This window comes from Euprymna scolopes, chromosome 27, assembly GCF_053919585.1.
Source record: "Euprymna scolopes isolate OS-2025 chromosome 27, ASM5391958v1, whole genome shotgun sequence".
Classification (NCBI taxonomy): Eukaryota; Metazoa; Mollusca; class Cephalopoda; order Sepiida; family Sepiolidae; genus Euprymna; species Euprymna scolopes.
Window position 1 is genome coordinate 36241980 of NC_136508.1, and position 21267 is coordinate 36263246.

At 35.5% G+C, this 21267-nt stretch overlaps 1 protein-coding gene across 4 annotated transcripts in view; it reads left to right on the forward strand.

Moving 5' to 3' along the window:
- The window catches only part of LOC145248827 (uncharacterized), a 338846-nt gene that overhangs the window by 43701 nt on the left and 273878 nt on the right, over positions 1-21267 (forward strand). The window contains exon 2 of one of the 4 annotated variants that reach the window (XM_080110523.1): positions 10364-10394. The exons of the other annotated variants lie outside the window; for them this stretch is intronic. The gene's annotated coding sequence lies outside the window, so the exon portion shown is untranslated. The remainder of the gene's footprint in view (positions 1-10363; positions 10395-21267) is intronic. 4 annotated transcript variants of the gene reach the window in all.

Consider the following 21267-nt stretch of genomic DNA (forward strand, 5'->3'; position numbering starts at 1 on the left):
TATATATATGTTAGGTGTATATATATGCGTGTTTGTTTGTGTGCATATATATGTGCGTGTATGTATACCTGTATGCGTGTATATATATACATATATATATATATATATATATATATATATATATATATATGTATCTGTATGTATACACACACACACACACATATATATCAAAAGAAGTAGTTAATAAAACATGTTAAAAAAACCCTTTGAAGAAGAGTTAAAAACATATTTAATCAAAAAAAAAAAAAAAAAAAAAAAAGGAAGCACAAAATAAGTGGATAGTCCTTAATCCGCGGAGTTTCGAAGAAATACTTCCCTTCTCATCAGAAGGTAGGAATTAGCAAAATGCGGGATCGGACTATCCATTTATTTTGTGCTTCCTTTTTTAAAATTAAATATGTTTTTAACTCTTCTCCAAAGTGTTTTTAACATGTCTTATTAGCTATTTCTTATTATAAGCTCTATTTCCTATTTGGTTTTATCGATCTTTTACATCTGGTTGGGATTACTTTATAAATATTAACTCTTCAATATTTATAATATACTTTAGTTTTGCCATCTTGGATTATTTTGGTAAACTTAACTGTAGTTCTTATATATATATATATATATATATATATATATATATATATATATATATATATATATATATATATATATATATATATATATACTAGCAGAAGTACCCGTCGTTGACTGCCTACAGAAAATGGACTGTGATTGATGAAAGTATGATAGGTTATGAAAAGGAGGGGGTTGTAAAGAGATAGGTTTTGATACTCAAAAATTTTACTCTAAGCAAAATATGATCAAAGTAAAAATAATTTTCGCGAAAATATATTTTTTTATATCAACTTTGATTCCATTCGTAGCCAAGAGTCACCAACAAAATGATGTTTCCTGAGAAAGAGACAATGTTATATATATAATAATATAAATATACAAGAAATAAATGTTACCATAGTCAATAAAAGTTACTTTTGTGGTAGAAAACTTCATTGGTTTGTATTTTTAAGTAGTTTGTAAAAAAAAAAAAAAAAATTTTTAATTCACGAACCGGTTTTAAAAAAATCAAAATGGCAGCGACTTTGAAATGGAGAGCCCCGTTTTCAATTTGAAGGAGGAGCACCTGAGCATTCTGTGTTAACAATTTAAGAGAGGTCTGTCAACGTAAGGAATATTTATAAACATATTTTAATGTTTTCCGTTATTTTGTGCTTGAGGAATATTCGATTATGGCATTTGTAGTTTATATAAAAATTCATTTAAGTAGTTATCGCCTCAAATTTCGTTTTAATTTCGGTTCGCTGAAATTATTTTAAGTAAAGAGCATTAAAAACTATTTCAAAACAAAAAAAAAACATGAACTGAACTTTTATTGACTATGGTAACATTTATTTCTTGTATATTTATTTTTTCGGGTAGTCGTTTGTTGGCTTTTCTGCTAAACACTCTTACTAAATAATATCGACGAAATATCGAAAAACAAAGAAACAAAAATAGTTTTGAAAAATAATGAAGCTCTACTTACTTTAGTAAAATAATCTGAAACAGCAAAATGGGATATTAAACAAGTAAACACGTAGTTACTTAAGTTTTTTAAAGCAAAGAATCGATATAAATATGAATAAAAAGAAAATGGTACCCTTTTCAAGCAAAACAGCTTCGTTTCAGTTTTATAGTATTGAACGGTGTAGTATTGTGCCGCCGGACTCAGGGTTGTACTATTGTAATGTAAAGAACACGCAGAAAGGGTTGTAATCAACTGAATTCCTTCTAGTACACTGACAAAAAAAGCTTAAACAGATATATAAATAAAAATAAAAAGGTTATATAAATGTTTTTAAAAAGACACGTAATCACGCGAGCAGGATTTTTTAATTTCTTTTGACACGATAACAAGTAACGGTCTTATTTTTTATTATTTATCTATTGATCTATTTTCGAAAGAGTGCCACGGGCAAGTTGAGAGTTATGCAAAATTTGTGTTGAGAATTGTCTAAAGTTCCGACTTTTTTTTTTTTTTGGCTTTCACTTTAATAAGAACGTCAATTTATGAGATAAATTTATTCGACGCAATATGATTCAACTCAAAAAAATAAATTAAAGCTAACGTGAATTAAGATTAAAGTTAAGGTGTTATTGCGGACCCTCACCCCTTTTAAAACACCTTGTTAAACTTTGTGACATATTTACATTCTATGGAGGTCAGGATCGAACGACCACCCAATTATTTTATTATACCATATTTCTTCAAACTGAAACATAATTATCAAAGTATACTTACGCAGATAGATATGAAAAGTCTTTGTTAAAGTGTGTGCCATATTTCCATGGAGGCCAGGCGTGAACGCAACCCCACAATTTTATTATACCATCCTTATTTAAGTTGAAACATACTTATCAAAGTATTCTTATGTACATCTATATCAAAAACTCTTCTAAACGTTTTTTTTTTTCATTTTTTATTTCCATACTTTGGGGTTTGGCGAGAACGCAGACCCCACAATTTGTATGAACCACCGTTCTGCCAGATCAAACATACCCATTCCTGATCCTCGATACATCTTTTATCATTATATGTAATCAGTTTTTTTTAAATAGTCAACCATATAGGAGCCTATTCGTGACCACACACACATTGTGTGTGTGTGTGTGTGTGCGCGCGCACACACACACACACACACACACACACACACACACACACACACACACACACACAGACGTTCAGCTTTATGTATATATATATATCCTGGCTTGAGGTAGTTGTTTGTCTAGCCGCACTGATGAGCTATGAAACAGCGAAACAGTACTGAATGTGGATACTAGCATTTCAGCCCGGCGTTGCCCGGGTGTTTGGAGTGTATGTTGAGCAAAAAAAAAAAAAAAAGTGGTAGTAGGAAGGCAGGCTCGAACCCGTACCGCGAAGGAGGAAAAGAATAGGGAAAAAACGTGACGTCTTTGCTGTTATGACCACCGCCACACCGGAAGTGACGTAGGTTTAAATTAAGGCTAGGTAATCGAAAAGAAGGGATGATTTTCGATAATATTGGTGAAAAAAGCGACCCCTCCCTGTAGAAAAGTGCCCAGTTTAAGGTGAAGAAATTAATGTTTTTAGCCAATTTTTCGATATTTGTCGTCTGAAAGGTCGAACTTCAAAATGATACTGATCTTATGAAAATCCGTCGCCTCTGTCGAAAGTTTTAGGCAGACATGCAAACATGCATACATTTATATATTGGTAACCCAAACCGATTAAAAAGCTTGCCCTATCTCTGAATACCCTTTATGTAAAATTTAAAATGTTTAGACCAGAAATTGTCTGAGTAATTTAGTAGAGACGGCAGAGGTCGATTTTTTTAAAACTTTGACCCTATTATGACCCCTGAAAATTTATTGTTATTAAGTTAGATCTATGTCCAAGGATCCTATATCTAAAATTTCAAGTGTTTCGACCCAAAATTGTCGGAGGAGTTTGGTAGAGTTCTCAAAGGTCAAATCGTTGAACTTTGACCCCTTAACAGTCAAATTTCTGTCCGACAATCGATTACATAGATATCCCCAAATCTCAGTAACCTGTATATCACATTTCGAGTCTGTAGACTTAAAATTGACAGAGATATTGCGTAGGGAAATGTACACACACAGACACACAGACAGACACTTTCACTTTTATAGATATATAGATAGATAGATATGCATTTTTATTTGTTTTTACATAAGCAGTAATATGTTGCTACAAAGTCAGGAGCATGTTTCAGTCAGCTAGTTATAAGTAATTAGAAATCTCTGCAGCGATGCAGCTTCTTTTCCTCTGAGGAGAAGAGCCATTGTTTGAAACTCCATTGAATAAGGAACCTTTCACCTTTATGTTCGTATCCCTTGATTTAAATAAAATATTGTAAATTTACTTCTACGATATCTTTACCTCATATTAAGCTCTATCGCTGATATTGAGCTTTTTACTTTGCATAAAGTTGTTCTATAAATATATACTTCAATATTTATGTTTCTGCACTTTCGAATGTGAAAAGTTTTTGTTAATCTTTTCTTATCTCGCGAATTTTGCTCTTATTACTCTCCCTCTCTCTCTCTCTCTCTCTCTCTCTCTCTCTCTCTCTGTATATATATATATATATATATATATATATATATATATATATATATATATACAGATCATCATATAATGATTAGATACCTCTGACAGAAGTTAAATAGCATTTAATAAAATAAATGTTAAAAATTTAACAGCATTTCTCGCGGTTAACGGTAGCCGAATGGATGAGGTCCTTGTGGATGGCTTCTGTCGCCGGGTTCGAATCTATCGACTGGTGTTAATCATGATACACCGCACTGATGATTTCCGAAAGGAGGAAACACTAGTGGTATTTAATAAACACTAGTAGGTATTTAATAATTATTATAGTATATATATATATATATATATATATATATATATATATATATAATCAAGATATAAGAAACTCAACATATGGGCGTTGAACATAAATATGTAAAGAACGTATATATAAAATAAATATAAGTATATATAAATTTATTTGTCAGTTTAATAGGGAAAACATCAATAGGAAGAGATGTTATAAACGCCCTTTTATGATGGTGAGAAACATTAGAATTCGAAATACCTTTCTATGAAAAGTATCTATACCCACTCGTTTTTCTATTTTCCATATATACATCGTCTGCTTTCAATACCCCCCCAATTATACCCCTTTCATGCTTTCATTCTCTTTGCTTCACTTGTTACTTCTCTTTTCGCGACAGCAGTGAATTAGTAGCAACATTAGTCGCTGAAGCGACATGGTTGCTATGGAAATCAGTCATAAAAAATATCGCTCATCTCTTTATATATTTTTGCGATTTTGAACACCAGAAAATTCATCATAACTTTTGTTTTACTGGACGAATATTGATTTTTTTTTCACGATATAGCTGAGAAAGTGATCTATAAACTGTAATAGTTGTTCGAAATTTGGTCAAAAAATGAGTGATCGGTGAAGCTTTAAAGCAATTCTAAATGAGTAAAAATGCCGCTTAATCATATATTCAAACACAGTGTTTGACTGATAAAGAAAAAATGATGATGAAAAAAATCGATTAAATTACAATATTTATTAATTTACTATTTAATTAATTGTTAAAGTAATTAGTTAATTTTTTTATATGTTGTTCTAAATGTCTTTTACATTTCTGAAAACGTTTCTTATATATATATTATATATTTTTTCAAATTTATGCTAACTAGTGATGCATTTCTTACTGATGTTTATTCTCTGGTGAAAAAATCTTATCTCTTAAAACCCATGAACTAAGGATTTTTCTTTATTATCTTATTATAATTTCTTATTTGAATTTTTGATGGATCAACAAATATTGTAATTTATTCAATTTTATTTTTCACAATCAATTTTTCCTATTTTTAAATTACTCTATTATATTTGTTACAGAGGGGGTGGAGTTAACTGCCGTTTAGAACAACATATAAAAAATCAACTAATTACTTTGACAATTAATCATCATTTACTCCATTCAAACTTACACATGCCATCACGCATGTGTTTTAAATCCTTTAATCACTTTAAAGTTGCACCTGCTATTTCCAATTACTTGCTTTACCGTTATTTACATATTGTTAGATTTAAAACAATTACGTCGCAGCTTTCTATACATCATATCCGGTTTTAGTGTCCTACATTTACCTTTTTTTCTTTTTTTTTTACAAGGTGGTCACCACTTATCAAGACCCGGAAGCCACTCGCGAATAAGGGTTATTGAGTGTACAGTACGTTAGTGTTGAGATTTGATAAAGTGGCTTACTTAAAGGGGCAGAATTTGTTTATGTTGAACTTGAAGACATCCAAGTTGTAGTTAGGTGGGAAACCGGCAAACGGAACAGAGTTCCACAGGCGTGCACTGCTAAGAAAGAAGCTTTGTTCATGGAATCTACATTTTGGTGTGGCACAGATAAAGAGCGGAGAAAATATTTTGACAGTGGTTTCAGCTAGACGGGTGTTTTTCGTGAAAGATTGGCGAGGGTGTACCAGGGATTGGAGCTCAGATGAGCACTTGCCATAGAAGTAACGATAAAACAAAGATAGGCTCGCAACGTCTCTTCTGTGGGAAAGATGTTGCAGGGAAGAGAAAAGGGCATCCCTCACTAAGCCCCAAAGCCTATTTTGTACTCAAGGCAGGATAGGCTGTTTTTAGCAGCTACTGCCCAGATGTGACAACAGTACTCCATCCTTGGACGTACTGGGCTTTTATATGGATAGAGAATTGCATCAGCAGTGAGATATCTTCTAGAGCGGTAGGAGGATCCTACCATTTTCCAGCGACCTTGGCAATAGACTTGATGTACGTGTTCCATTTCAGGTCAGGAGTAAAAGGTCAGTCCCAGAAGCTTATCAAAACATGGAGCTTCTCCTAGTCGAGAGCCATCCATTTCAATTGATGTCAGATGGGGATCAGAGCGTTGATGATGTAAAGATAGGAGCTTACTTTTAGATGCATTAAAAGTAACCAGTCACCTCTTCCCTCACTGTACCACGCGCTCGAGATCAGAGGAGAGAGAATCAGAGAGAACTTTGTCATTTATGGCCTTTGATGCGTTGCCATAGATGGTCGTGTCATCAGCATAGATATCAACGAATGATTTAAGTATGTGTTTTGAGAGATCATTGATGCAGATCAGGAAGAGAGTTGGGCCCAAGATGGACCCCTGATGGACTCCAGCATTAATACTGAGGGCCTCTGATTTCTGCCCATCAATCACTACTCTTATGAGCCTATCAGAGAGAAATGATTTAATGATTGAGAACACATTTCCAGTTATACCGTGGTTGGAAATATTGTGAAATAGGCCATTATGCCATACCTTATCAAAGGCTTTTGATATGTCAAGAGCAATTGCCCTAGAGAGGAAACCTTTTTCAAGAGATTTGCTAATCCCATGAGATATAACCGTTAGTACATCTGCTGTTGATCTGGCAGAATGGAAACCATGCCACTAAGAAGGTTATTTCTGTTGAGGTGGTTGACTACTTCTCTATTTAATATGGATTCAAGCAACTTACTCATGACACACAGGAGACTTGTTGGTCTGTACTGAGAGGGAGACAACTTATCACCTGAATTCTTAAATACAGAGCATACTGATGAGGTTTTCCAGTGTGTTGGAAAGCACTTCTTAAGGCAACGCTTAAACAGTTTTGTAAGTATGGGGGCAAGTTCTGGTCGAAGCTTTTTCAGCACTATAATTGGAATGCCGTGTTTACTGGAATCAAAGTTCTTGATTAGCTTGGCGACCTCACGCATAGATATTTGTATGTTGCATAGCGTGTTGTCTGTTATAGGAGGAAATACGGAGAGTTGACGGCCTTCGTCGTATAGGGTAGAATTAGCTGCAAAATTTATGGCAAATAGTCTGACCTTGTCTGAGGCAGACGAGATGACCTCAGGTCCATTGATGATGGTTGGGATAGAATGCACACTTCTGTTCAGGATCCTGTTTGCTATTTGCCAGAACTGGTGGGAGCCAAGCCGCTGCTCAGCAACTTTGGATTTAACGGACTGGGCATATAGCTCTCTTGCATTTTTTATTACTCTTTTACAGTGGTTGCTGGCAGCCCTGAAAGCAGCTCTCGTCACAGTGCATCTATTACGTTGGTAGCTATGGAAAAAGTGATTTCTGTGCGCGATGGCAGCAGCACATTCTGGAACCATTCGGCCAGGTCTTATACTATGGAGGACACATTCTTTTTAAGCATGGAATGCAGGGGTAGAGCAGATATAAATGTACGGAAGCTATCTCAGTCAGCAGTAGAGTAACGATATACAGTACGGTGGAGAGGTACGTCTGAAGACTTATTGCATTTCGTTTTTAACTTAACTCATACAACTGAATGGTCGGAAGATCCCAGAGGAGACAGAACGGAACATGAACCTCAATTACATTTTAACCAACTAGAAAACATTCACAAATAATTAGCAACACATACAATATACTACATATTTCTTGTATTTTTCGTTTCCTCATGTACTTTTTCTTTCATCTGGAAGAGGGGGGGTGTTCATTATTTAGAAATGTTCGCTAACTTGTTTTTATTTTTTTTTCTTTATAAAATTTTCGATTTCTGATTAAAACATATACGTTGGGTTTTTCTTTGTTTATTGTTTTTTTATGGGGGGGGGGCTTTACATTTGTTTTTGTTTTAATCAAATAGAAACCGAAAACCTTCATTTAATTTGGTGTGTTTTCTCTTTCTTGGGGGGTGAGTTACTTTAGCGATTTTTACATTTAAACAGTTACATCGCAGATTTCTTTACATCATATCAGGTTTTACCGTCCTATATTTAGTTCAATTACATTTCAACCAACTAGAAAACTTAAAAAAAAAAATCTTGACAAGACAAAATATATAATCCACATTTCTTGTAAGTATGATATTTTTAAAAATAAATATTAACCATTTTTTAGATGTGCTAGTATTTCATGCTTGTTTCTTATTGCGTAACAATAAATTAAAATTCCATGGCAGATTTGCAGTGAAAAGTTTATTCGATTGAGAAATATTCATTTTTTACAAATACAATGTTTTTTTACAAATACAATGTGTTTTTACAAATACAATGTGTTTTTACAAATACGATGTGTTTTTTTACAAATACAATGTTTTTTTTTACAAATACAATGTTTTTTTTTACAAATACAATGTTTTTTTTACAAGTTCAATGCTTTTTTTACAAATACAATGTTTTTTACAAATACAATGTTTTTTTTACAAATACAATGTTTTTTGCAAATACAATGTTTTTTACAAATAAAATGTTTTTTTTACAAATACAATGTCGACTAAATTTATAATGGCGAGCGACAGATCTTATACTAATAGTAACTATTTTAGGTAGCCTTTCGTGGGGCGTGGCGCAGTGAATAGAGGTGCTGAATCTCTATAGTTCCAGGTGACCATTGTCTGAAGATAGCGGTTTCAATCCTACCCCAAAACAGGCTAGAGGGTTAGTTGACTAAGAAGTTGTGAGACAACAACAGCTATGAAAGGCAGTATTTATTGCGGATACAGTTAAGCATTTCTATTCCGTCGCGGTTAACCACCTGAAGAAGGCCAGAGGATGAATCGGCCGAAACCTTGTGAAACAACATTAACTATGAAGATGAGGATAACAGTCCGCAAATAAATAAATACATAAATTACTTATCTGAAAGGATTCCCAAACAATATATAATATTTTAGATAAACAAACTTAAATATGCGATAGATAGATACATCGGAGGTCTTCGTCTCGACCGAATCTCCAAGTTTTTGTTTTGTGACATGATTTTATCAACTGCTCGTCACGAAAATTCCATGCCAAACTGAATTTAAAAACAATAATTTCTCCATTTGTTCCGCTTGCCGTGCCGTCACGTTTTCGGTTGAGGTTATATCATTTTGATTCTAACATTTCTGACATCCTCTAAGCAAGTTTAACCTTGTTAGTTAGGGCGGCCCATGATTCACTCTGAAAACTAGTTTGTTTCACCTACGGTACGCCACACTAACCTGTGCTGATTCATCTAAATTTAAACTGTGGGGAAAACAGAGAAGCCTTATTGCAAAAACGTGCTCGTGTCTGTCTGTTTCGCGGGCTGAGAAGGAAAAACGAAAAGATCCAAGATGGCGACCGTGGGGTTTTAATGCCCACGGTCTCGCACAGTTCTCGAAAAATCACATCTCACACGTGATTTTGAGGTGTGACTTGGCACCGTAAAAGCAGGTTGCTAGGAGGGGGGGCAGAAGCGTTCAAACCTGTGTAGAGTGAACATCTTCGTGCGAGTCGCCAGACTTTATCGATTCACTAGCGCACGTAGCATCGATAATCCAATAATAAAATGCAGCATAATCCATAAAATACTGTTGGAAAAAAATTCCAATATTAATCAACTTTAATGACCGACGAAAGCGATTTATAATCGAAACTCGAGAAAACCTCGTATTTTTCGCCTTGGCACACTCACCAAACTTGGAAGGTCAAATACGATATTTGTATGAGTTTCTGTTGTGAGTGGTATTGTTGGCAAACATTCAAAGGAGGACATATACAACACGTTGGGACAATAGAAAAAAGGATTTTATTGAACACAAAAGAATCATGGGATTTTATATATACAGAGGGATAATAAGAAAGATAAGTTATCGGACTTTCAACATTCCCCACAGAAATGTAAAAAAAAAAAAAATGAAAGTTTATTATTGTTTCATGATTGCACAAGAAGTGTTAAAACTAAAATATACTTTTTAAATAAATTATTTTCATGTGGTTTCGTATTTCGTTCCATATTTAGGTAAACTGAGTCCACTTCCGGCGTATTAACTGTGAGTACTAATTTTTTTTTTTTTTAACTTAACTGCAATTTTCGCCTAGGTACGCTCACCTAACTTGGATATTTAGATGAGTTTCTGTATGTCGCGAGCAGCATTGTTAATAGAAAAAGATTAGAAATCAGCAGAAATTCGAAGGAGGACATATACAACACGTGGGGACGGTAGAGAGAAGAAGTTCTATTGAACACAAACAAAGAACCATGGGGAACTTATATGAAAAGGGAGATAATAAGAAAGATAAGAGTTATCGGACTTTCAACATCCTCTACTTGCTTTTAGAATAATATTGTGTTTGAATGTATAAAATATGTATAAGAGCATCATATCGATAAACTGGTTTAAAGTTCTTTGAATTTTTCTAGTTTCGCTCGAGTTGCGAGTTTGGTCATAACATCTGCGAGCATATCTGCTGTAGGACAATGATTTCTCTGCAGTTGTTATTTAGGTGGTTCCTGATAAAGTCATATTTCATGCCTAAATGTTTGCACTTTGGTCGATGCACAGGCTTATTGGAAAGCGCTCTCGCACTTTGATTTTCCTCATATTTTTTTTATTAGGGCGTATTTTTCGATATGGACCTATTTCTCTGTGTAAGATAAACACATTATTCAGGAGTCTTTGTTAGCGCTACGTATTCAGCTTCACATATGGATATCGCAACCGTGGGTTATCTTTTTGAATTCCAGGAAATAGGTGGGTCATTTTTGGTTAAACTGAAATAATACCCGGAGGTGCTTCGTCTGTCGATTTGATCCGATGCCCCATCGGCATCACTTTATGCAATTAACTGGAGTTGGTCATCCGTTTTTGCGTAGCACATTTATGTAGGTCAGTACGTGTTTGACTGCCGTCCAGTGCTGTTCACGTGGTTTGGATAAATGTTGTAATCATTTTCCGAGGATATAACTAAGATCTGGTCGAGTACAGATCGTCAAGTACGCCTGTGGAACTCTCTTCCGTTTGCCTGCTTTCCAGCTGACTACACTCTGATTGTCTTCAAGTCCAACGTAAACAAGTTCTTGATGAACCGTCTCCCTAAGTAATCCAATTTACAAAATTCCCACTACTTATGTTTACTACACTATAATCACATTGACTAATGTATACCCATTGACCCTTATTCTTGAGTGGCCTCCGGGCCTTGATAAGTAGTGATTCCTGTGGAAAAAAAATAAATAAAAAACTACCGACGACTTCGCGATATTTTCTGGTGTCGATTAAGTCATCGGAGCTATTGTCAATTAAATCCAACTTTTGTTCAGATGGTGTTGTCCTGGGTTTACAGTCTGATCTGTTGGACCTTTCTAGTATTTTTATCGCATACTTTTCGTGGCTCATTTGCATTATAAGCTTCGGCAACGTTAAAATCTATCCCTAGGAAATGGCAGAATTTACCGATCTTCCATCTTGAACTCGTACTCTTATCACCTGCTTGATGGTGTTTAGTGACTGAATATTATCAGCAACAATACTTAAATCATCAACCCATGAGATAATAATGATTCTTTTATTGTTGTGTCGTATGTTGATGCAATAATCTATTCGGTTATGGGTGAAATTATTTTTTTTAGTGATACGGTTATGCAGAGTTTGGTTCCAGTTTCTGACCGATTGTTTTAAACCATATAAGTATTTAGTTAGCATACAGACTGGTTTCTCGTATGTTTTCTACAGGGTGGTCGCTAGAAAAGCGGGAAATTTGAAGTTCAGCTTAGATCATGAATAAAATACGTAATTGTTATTTTTTGATTGGTGCCGTGTGAATGTTGTAAAAAAGAATATTTGTTTGAAGCTGCAGTGAAATGCACGGACGAAATTTTGAATATCTATGAGTATAATATAACATTTGTCTTTGAAAAACTTTGTAAAAATAATAAATCGTTGTTTGACAAATTTCCCGATTTTCTAGCGACCACCCTGTATTTTACTTCAAACACATCTGCTTGCAACATGTAAATTTCATGATCGATTGAGGTATGGAGGTATGCTGTTTTCACATCCATTTTATGTGCGATGATATCGTACTGGGTAGCCATCTGTATATTAATATCGTAGTACCTTTAACGTACGTACGTGTTTCACGGTTTCCAGATTATAAATTATTCGATCAGAAGATCCTATTTATTAAAAAAGAGGATAGAAGGTGATAGCATACTACGAACATTAAATTAGCATATCTATATACTAATTTAATGTTCGTAGTGTGTTGTCACCTTTGTCCTCCTTTTTAATAAATAGGATTTCCCGATCAACGAAAATGTCCTTCTTAACACGATTTCTCATCGAAAATTTGTTCTTAAAATTGTAATGTAAAAATGGCTGTGAAGTATTTAAATATTTAATAATTTACCTTTAACGTACGAACGTGTGTCATTGTTTATTTTAAAATAATAATAGATTCAGGGTAAGTTAAATCTCTTTTAATCCTATAAAAATATATTTAATTAGAAATAATTGTTATTGAAACAAAATCGACAATTATTTCTGTTGCCGCTGTGGAATTTCCACAGATCCCACTAGTTTGTATCAATATGCAAATTGATGTGATGTCTGCCGTCGGAGAAAAAGTATCTGTATAATCTACTCCTTTGATTTGGTTAAAGCTCGTATATATATAGTAATGATTTAAAAAGTAAAAAAAAAAAAAAAAAAAAAAAAATGACTCGTGCACCACCACCGAAAATCGAAGCTAAAACGTTTAGCTTACGATTTATTTTTTCCTTTGACGTTAATGCCTGAGCTATGAATAGATGTTTGCTGCAAGGTTAAAAATTAAAACACATAATAATAGCTATTAAGTTACGCATGCATATTCGTAATGCCGTCGTTCAACCTTCATCTGTCAAATTCCATATTTTAATTTTAATTTTCACACCTTTGCACCGATTTCCCCCCGGTTAAAACCCAAATAAAATTTCGCATGCGTTCGAATAGTCTATATATTAAGTTCTACCGGCTCTGTTACAATAACAATGTAAATTTGTAAGGTTTTGGGAAAGCCACTTTCATGATCATGCATCTTACCGTTTCTAAAAGTGTTCGCTAATTTCTCTCGGCTGTTGTGTTCTGGTTAGGTGAGTATGGTGCCGAGGTCTCGTGTTTTTTTTTTTTTTTATGGGGGGTGATTTTTGAAAGTGGCTTGATTTGAATTCCGAGCCATTGTCCGATCTTAATATTTTTATTTTACCGCAGGGGGAAATATCCGGCGGCGAGTGTAGTGTCGTTTTTATTTTTAATGAAATATACAAATACAGCGCCGGAAGAATCATCGGTGAATGAGCGTATCTGTTTCTGTTTAGATCTGCCAGGTATTTGAAACTTGGTGGACTAAATGTGATACACGAGTTGATCGCTTGTGGGGTTAGGGTTAGGGTTTATTTTGACTTCGGAAAATTTTTCCTTGAAGACGCGTGTTACAATTTCTGTTTCTTGAATTTTTATTTATTTTTATTTGTCATTGCGTTAACTACATCGGGTAGTTTTCTATGTCGTCGTAATTAGTGGTCAAATATATGAAATTGCTGAAGACACGTGTGAATATTGTAGCACTGATGAAAGCTGTCTTCAGCAATTTCATCTTCCGCAGTCATTAAATATTGTGTGTGTGTGTGTGTGTGACACACACACACACACACACACACACACACACACACAGAGGGTGCTCACAATGTCTAGGTACATAATGTACCTATTTACTATGCCTCCCCACGGGACAGAGTTAGACACCAGGGTCGTTTTTTAACGTGGAGAAAAGGTACAAAAATAAAAAATTGTCTCAGTCGTGAAGGATTTCTCCTCCACCGAAAGAGAACAAGAAATAGAAGTGCAGCATCTGAAGAACAGATGGTATTTATTTGCTCCCCCACCGAGCAAATTAGGCACAGGGCCAATTTTTAATGTGAGGAGTGATGGGAGGGGGAAGGGAAAAAGGGGACCAGCTCCCGATAGGTGGGAAATGGGAGCTGGTTAAAGGTCAGGTATGTGGGGTTGCCCCCACATCTGGTCTTTGCTTGCAGTATCTGCCGGAACAGATGGTATTTATTTGCTCCCCCACCGAGCAAATTAGGCACAAGGCCAATTTTTAATGTGAGGAGTGAAGGGAGGGGGAAGGGAAAAGGGGGACCAGCTCCCGAGAGGTGGGAAATGGGAGCTGGTCAATGGTCAAGCATGTGGGGTTGCCCCCACATCTGGTCTTTGCTAGTCATAGCTAGTCCTAGCTAGTCATAGCTTGCAGTATCTGCCGGAACAGATGGTATTTATTTGCTCCCCCACCGAGCAAATTAGGCACAAGGCCGATTTTTAATGTGAGGAGTGAAGGGAGGGGGAAGGGGAAAGGGGGACCAGCTCCCGAGAGGTGGGAAATGGGAGCTGGTTAAAGGTCAGGCATGTGGGGTTGCCCCCACATCTGGTCTTTGCTAGTCATAGCTTGCAGTATCTGCCGGAACAGATGGTATTTATTTGCTCCCCCACTGAGCAAATTAGGCACAAGGCCGTTTTTAATGTGAGGTAAAAACCAGCTCCCCTAAAAGTAGGCAAAAAGGGGGCACTCTGGTTACCAAAAATAATAATTGCCACAGTATAGAGGGTTTCCCCTCCATTGACTGGTACAAACCATCTTAAGTGCAGTATCTGCCGGAACAGATGGTATTTATTTGCTCCCCCACTGAGCAAATTAGGCACAAGGCCGTTTTTAATGTGAGGTAAAAACCAGCTCCCCTAAAAGTAGGCAAAAAGGGGGAACTCTGGTTACCAAAAATAATAATTGTCCCAGTATAGGGGGTTTCCCCTCCATTGACTGGTACAAATTATCTTAAGTGCAGCATCTGCCGGAACAGATGGTATTTATTTGCTCCCCAACCGAGCAAATTAGGCACAAGGCCGATTTTTAATGTGAGGAGTGAAGGGAGGGGGAAGGGAAAAGGGGGACCAGCTCCCGAGAGGTGGGAAATGGGAGCTGGGTAATGGTCAGGCATGTGGGGTTGCCCCCACATCTGGTCTTTGCTAGTCCTAGCTAGTCATAGCTTGCAGTATCTGCCGGAACATATGGTATTTATTTGCTCCCCCACCGAGCAAATTAGGCACAAGGCCAATTTTTAATGTGAGGAGTGAAGGGAGGGGGAAGGGAAAGGGGGTACCAGCTCCCGAGAGGTGGGAAATGGGAGCTGGTTAAAGGTCAGGCATGTGGGGTTGCCCCCACATCTGGTCTTTGCTAGTCATAGCTAGTCATAGCTAGTCATAGCTTGCAGTATCTGCCGGAACAGATGGTATTTATTTGCTCCCCCACTGAGCAAATTAGGCACAAGGCCGTTTTTAATGTGAGGTAAAAACCAGCTCCCCTAAATATAGGTAAAAAGGGGCCACTCTGGTTACCAAAAATAATAATTGTCCCAGTATAGAGGGTTTCCCCTCCATTGACTGGTACAAATTATCTTAAGTGCAGCATCTGCCGGAACAGATGGTATTTATTTGCTCCCCCACCGAGCAAATTAGGCACAAGGCCAATTTTTAATGTGAGGAGTGAAGGGAGGGGAAGGGAAAGGGGGGATCAGCTCCCGAGAGGTGGGAAATGGGAGCTGATTAAAGGTCAGGCATGTGGGGTTGCCCCCACATCTGGTCTTTGCTAGTCATAGCTAGTCCTAGCTAGTCATAGCTTGCAGTATCTGCCGGAACAGATGGTATTTATTTGCTTCCCCACCGAGCAAATTAGGCACAAGGCCGATTTTTAATGTGAGGAGTGAAGGGGAAATGGGGACCAACTCCCCGGGGAGTAGAGGAGCTGGATAGTGACAATTGGTATGAAGGGTTGCCCCTACATTGACCAAGGTCTTATATGTGGGGTCGCCCCCACATATGGTCTTTGCTTGCAGTATCTGCCGGAACAGATACTACACTTTGATCTTGACCAAAAGGCCAGACGTTGTGACTACCATATATATATATATATATATATATATATATATATATATATATATATATATATATATATATATATATAAGAGTAAATGGTAGTTTGCTTGAAGCATTGCTGGAAAAGGAATATATGGAAGTTTTAAAAGCTATAAGCAAAGTTGGAACAGTGTTCCACACGCGGGCAGTATTACGGAAGAAGCTTTGTTTATGGAATCTGCTTATATATATATATATATATATATATATATATATATATATATATCAGATTCAAGATGGCGATGTGCCTTGTTTGAGGATATCCCCAAACAAGGCACGTCACCATCTTGAATATACTTTTGTTTTCTTTTTGAAAAGGGGAGGTGTTTTTCTCCCGAAAATAATCAAAGTTCCATACCACCAACGCACTTTATATACATCGGACATAACAACAACTTGGTTGCAAAATTAATTATGTAAAGAGGTGATAGATGAATTAACAGTTAGATATTTCTCTACTCAAACATACCCGTCTATTTGTTTGTTTTTCTTTCCTTTACTCTCATGATTCCGGTTCTTTCCGCAATGCTTTTGGCTTTTAAATCTTCCATATATATATATATATATATACGCAGATTCCATGAACCAAGCTTCTTCCGTAATACTGCCCGCGTGTGGAGCACTGTTCCATTGGTCTGCTCCCCGGCTGATAACAATATGGTAGCTTTCAAGTCCAATGTAAACAAGTTCTTGTTTGGTCGTCCTCTTAATCCAAATTCTACCCAATGTACACCATTAACGATTACTAAACTACCACTTTACATTCATTAACCCTGATCCTCGAGTAACATTCAGGCTTTGATAAGTGGTGACTCCCTTATATAAAAAAAATGAACTCATATATATATTCTTTATTTGTTTTTGCATGAGCAGTAATATGTGGTTACACAGTCATGAGCATGTTTCGGTCAACTAACTACTAGTAATTAGAGACCTCTTCAGGCGATACAGCTTATACGAAAGCAAAGTTTGCGTATATATATATATATATATATATATATATATACATATATATATATATATATATATATATATATATATATATATATATATATATATACTGGCAAAAGTACCCGTCGTTGATTGGGTCCAAAAGCAGCCTACAGAAAATGGACTGATTTATGAAAGTATGATAGGTTATGAAAAGGAAGGGTTGTAAAGAGATAGCTTCCAATACCATACCTGTTCACACTGAAACACTTATCACAATATTCTGTGGATCTATATTAAAAAACCTTGTTAAACTTTGTGACATATTTCCATTCTATGGAGGTCAGGTGCGAACGAACACCCCATAATTTTATTATACCATATTTCCTCAGACTGAAACATAATTTTCAAAGTATACTTACGCAGATAGATATGAAAAGTCTTTATTAAAGTTTGTGCCTATTTCCATTCTATGGAGACCAGGCGCGAACGCAGACCCAAAATTTTATTATGCCATCCCTATTTAAGTTAAAACATACTTATCAAAGTATTCTTATGTACATCCATATCAAAAACAATTGTAAACATTTTTTTTTTAATTTTTAAATTTTTTTATTTCCATACTTTTTGGACCAGGCGCGAACGCAGGTCCCACAATTTTAATGAGCCACACTTCTGCCAGATCAAACATACCCATTCCTGTGTCTCGATACATCTATCATTATATGTAATCAGTTTTTTAAAATAGTCAACCATATAGGAGCCTGTTCGTGACCAGACACACACACACACACACGCGCGCACACATTCAGCTTTATATATATATATATATATATATATATATATATATATATATATATATATATATATATATATATATATATATATCCACGGACAGTTACTTCGTCTTTTTCAACAATCATTAGTGTGATGAATACGCATTTCGAATCTGGGTGAAGAAAGACGAAATTATCCTTTCCCGAAAGGAAACAAACTTTAAAACATAAATTAGTATGGGGTTTCTTATTTAATCCCGGGCACGCCGAGTTTTCTTGCTAGTATATATAAGTATGTTCTTTATCTTTCATAGATCTAGGCACATAGATAGCGAACCGACTATCTTGCAAGATTTTTCTTTCTTTTTTTCTCCTAATAAATGTTCGGCCTGTACTAAGACGATTAAAAGTACTTGATCTATTTTCCACCCGATTTCTCCATTGCATCTTCGCCATCGCTAATTATCTGGAACATGAACTCTGCCATGACTTTGATTGGCCAACTGTGAATTTAATGGCGTTCTTATTAAAATAACCGTATACCATTTGAACTTCTACTTTCTATTTAGCGGTGTACGCCAAGGAAAAGTCTCTTCTGATTAATGTTTTTTTTTTTTTATTACATGGGAGTCACCACTTATCAAGGCCCGAAGGCCACCCAGGGATAAGGGTTATTGCGTGTACAGTAATCAATGAGATAGTATTGTAGTGTTTACATAATTTCGGTTTAATTGTAAAAGTTTATATAAAAATAGTTTTTACTTAGAAATGCGTCTTTTTATTTTTAATAAAATATATTTTTATTTTGAAATAGTCTTCAGTTTAAAATGTTTCTTTCAGCACGGTTTTATATAATAAAACTATATTTTCAAAGTTTACATAAAAATAGTTTCTACTTTGAAATATTTTTTATTACGCACCAAAAAACAAAATGTATCCAATAAAATGCATTTGCGAAAAACTTGATTCTAATTCGCTGACAGAGAAAATCGAACTTATTGCGTGAACATTAATCACAAGGGACTTTTCTTTGCCTTACACCGGCATGACTTCCACTAAACAGAAAGCGGAACTTAAAATGGTGCATGCTTATTTTAATTTACTATCCTTTTTTGTTCATCTTTTACATTAAACTTTAATTTGATTTGTTCCCAAGTGGTTTGGGATCCTGCTACGTAGTGACTCCTTAGTATATGAAACAATAAAGGTAGAAAATGGAACTTGGGTTTACTATTAAACTCTATAGTCGCCATTATTTTGTCGTTTAGTCCTCACATCCCATGAACGATGTTTCTGACAGAGGGGGAAGAATTGCTATTTTCTGGGTCGATATCTGTGTATCAGACATTTATCATATGTATTTTACTATCTTTTTTGTTAGAATAAGTAGTGAGAAAACTACAACAATGAAACGCAGTAATCATAGTTGCAAGACTTAGCATTCCTATCCCGTCGCGGTTAACTACCTGAAGGAGGCCAGAGGGTTAGTCGAAACGTGGGGAAACAACAACTATGAAGATGAGGATAACAGTTTGCAAAAAAATAAAATAAATAAATACACAAACATTTATCGTTCGATTGTTCTTGAGCTTAAAGTTATATATAGATATAACTTACTAACTAGCTCTACCTACGCACTGAGCACTGTTGAAGTAAATAATTAAGTTTACACATAAATTTATACCTTCATATATTAATTTATGTGAGTAAATGAAGTAGTTATATATATATATATATATATATATATATATATATATATATATATATATATATATTCCACATGCAGCAGTTTCGTTGTATCACAACTCATCAGATAAGCACTTTTCCGTAGCCGGGGATTGAACCTACAACCATCGCGTTGATAGTCGGACTTCTATCCATTGGCCCATGGGATCGGTGCCCGTAAACGACCTCAACATGTGTCCATTTAAAATAAACACTCGATTAGCTTCGTGCCTTGACTGGGGCGATTTCTGTATAAATAAACAAACGGTTTTACAGCAAATGTACTTTTCTTTTTTTTTTTTTTAAATTCTACACCAAAAACCTAACCCAAAGGATTTATTTTATAAGTTTAATCGAATGCAACCTGTATTATTTAAATTCTTAGGACTACTGTTCACATCTTGATGTCATTTTCGCAACGCTTCGGTTGATGTAACTCTTCGAGTTGTGGATAAAGTAGTTTCTTAAATTCAATTGTAAGTTACACTCTTCTGAAGGTTGAAGATTAAGTCCTCGGTGCAGACGACACTCAAAATACAATTGCGAATTACTCAGGACTTCTATCCAGTCATGAATGACGGAACGAGAGCATGCTACTTCCATGGATTAAAGAAGGGTTTCAGAGATCGACAAGATACATCTGAAAAAGGTCGGCGGTCACATCGACCGACGCGTTGTGAAAATAATACTGAAGATGAGAACAGTGGTTCGAAAAATCCAAATAATACGAATAATCAATCCTCATCTCCAAAATTCAGAAACGCAATAATATTGAAACAATTTGTTTTAATAACTTTTAAAACAACGTAATTAGAACAGTGTTTCGCAGTTTTTATTTATGTATTCTTTGCAAGAGCATCACTACTTATGAAGGCCCGAAGGCCACTCGAGGATAAGAGTTAATGAGTGTACACTGGTCGCCGGGACAACAATGTAGTAATCATTAGTGGTGGAAATTGGGTATAATTTGATTATTCAAGGGATGGCTCAACAAGAATTTGTTTGCATTTGACTTGAAGACAAACATATTGTAGTCAGCTGGAAAGCAGATTAGTGGAACATAGTTCCACAGGCGGGCAGCTCTAGTAAAGAAGCTCTGTTCATGGAATTTGCGTTTAGATTTAGGCACAGATAGGAAGTGAAGAGGGATTTTGATAGTGGTTGTAGTTAGACGAGTGTTTCATGTGAAGGTTTGGCAAGGATGACCATGAATTATCATTAAATTCATTTATCTATCTATCTGTCTATCTAGCTAGCTAGCTAGCTAGCTAGATAGCTAGCTATCTAGTTACTTATAAAGTTTTTTTTTCCTCGCTCTGACATTAGAATACTAATTCAACTTTTTCTATTTAAAAATTATTAAAGCGAACTTAATATACCCAGTCATGAATATGCGTGCGACTTCATGAATGTTAACTAATTTGCATATTCCTTTGAAAAACGATCGTTAATTGATTAACTATTCATTTTATGGTTTCTTGGATTAT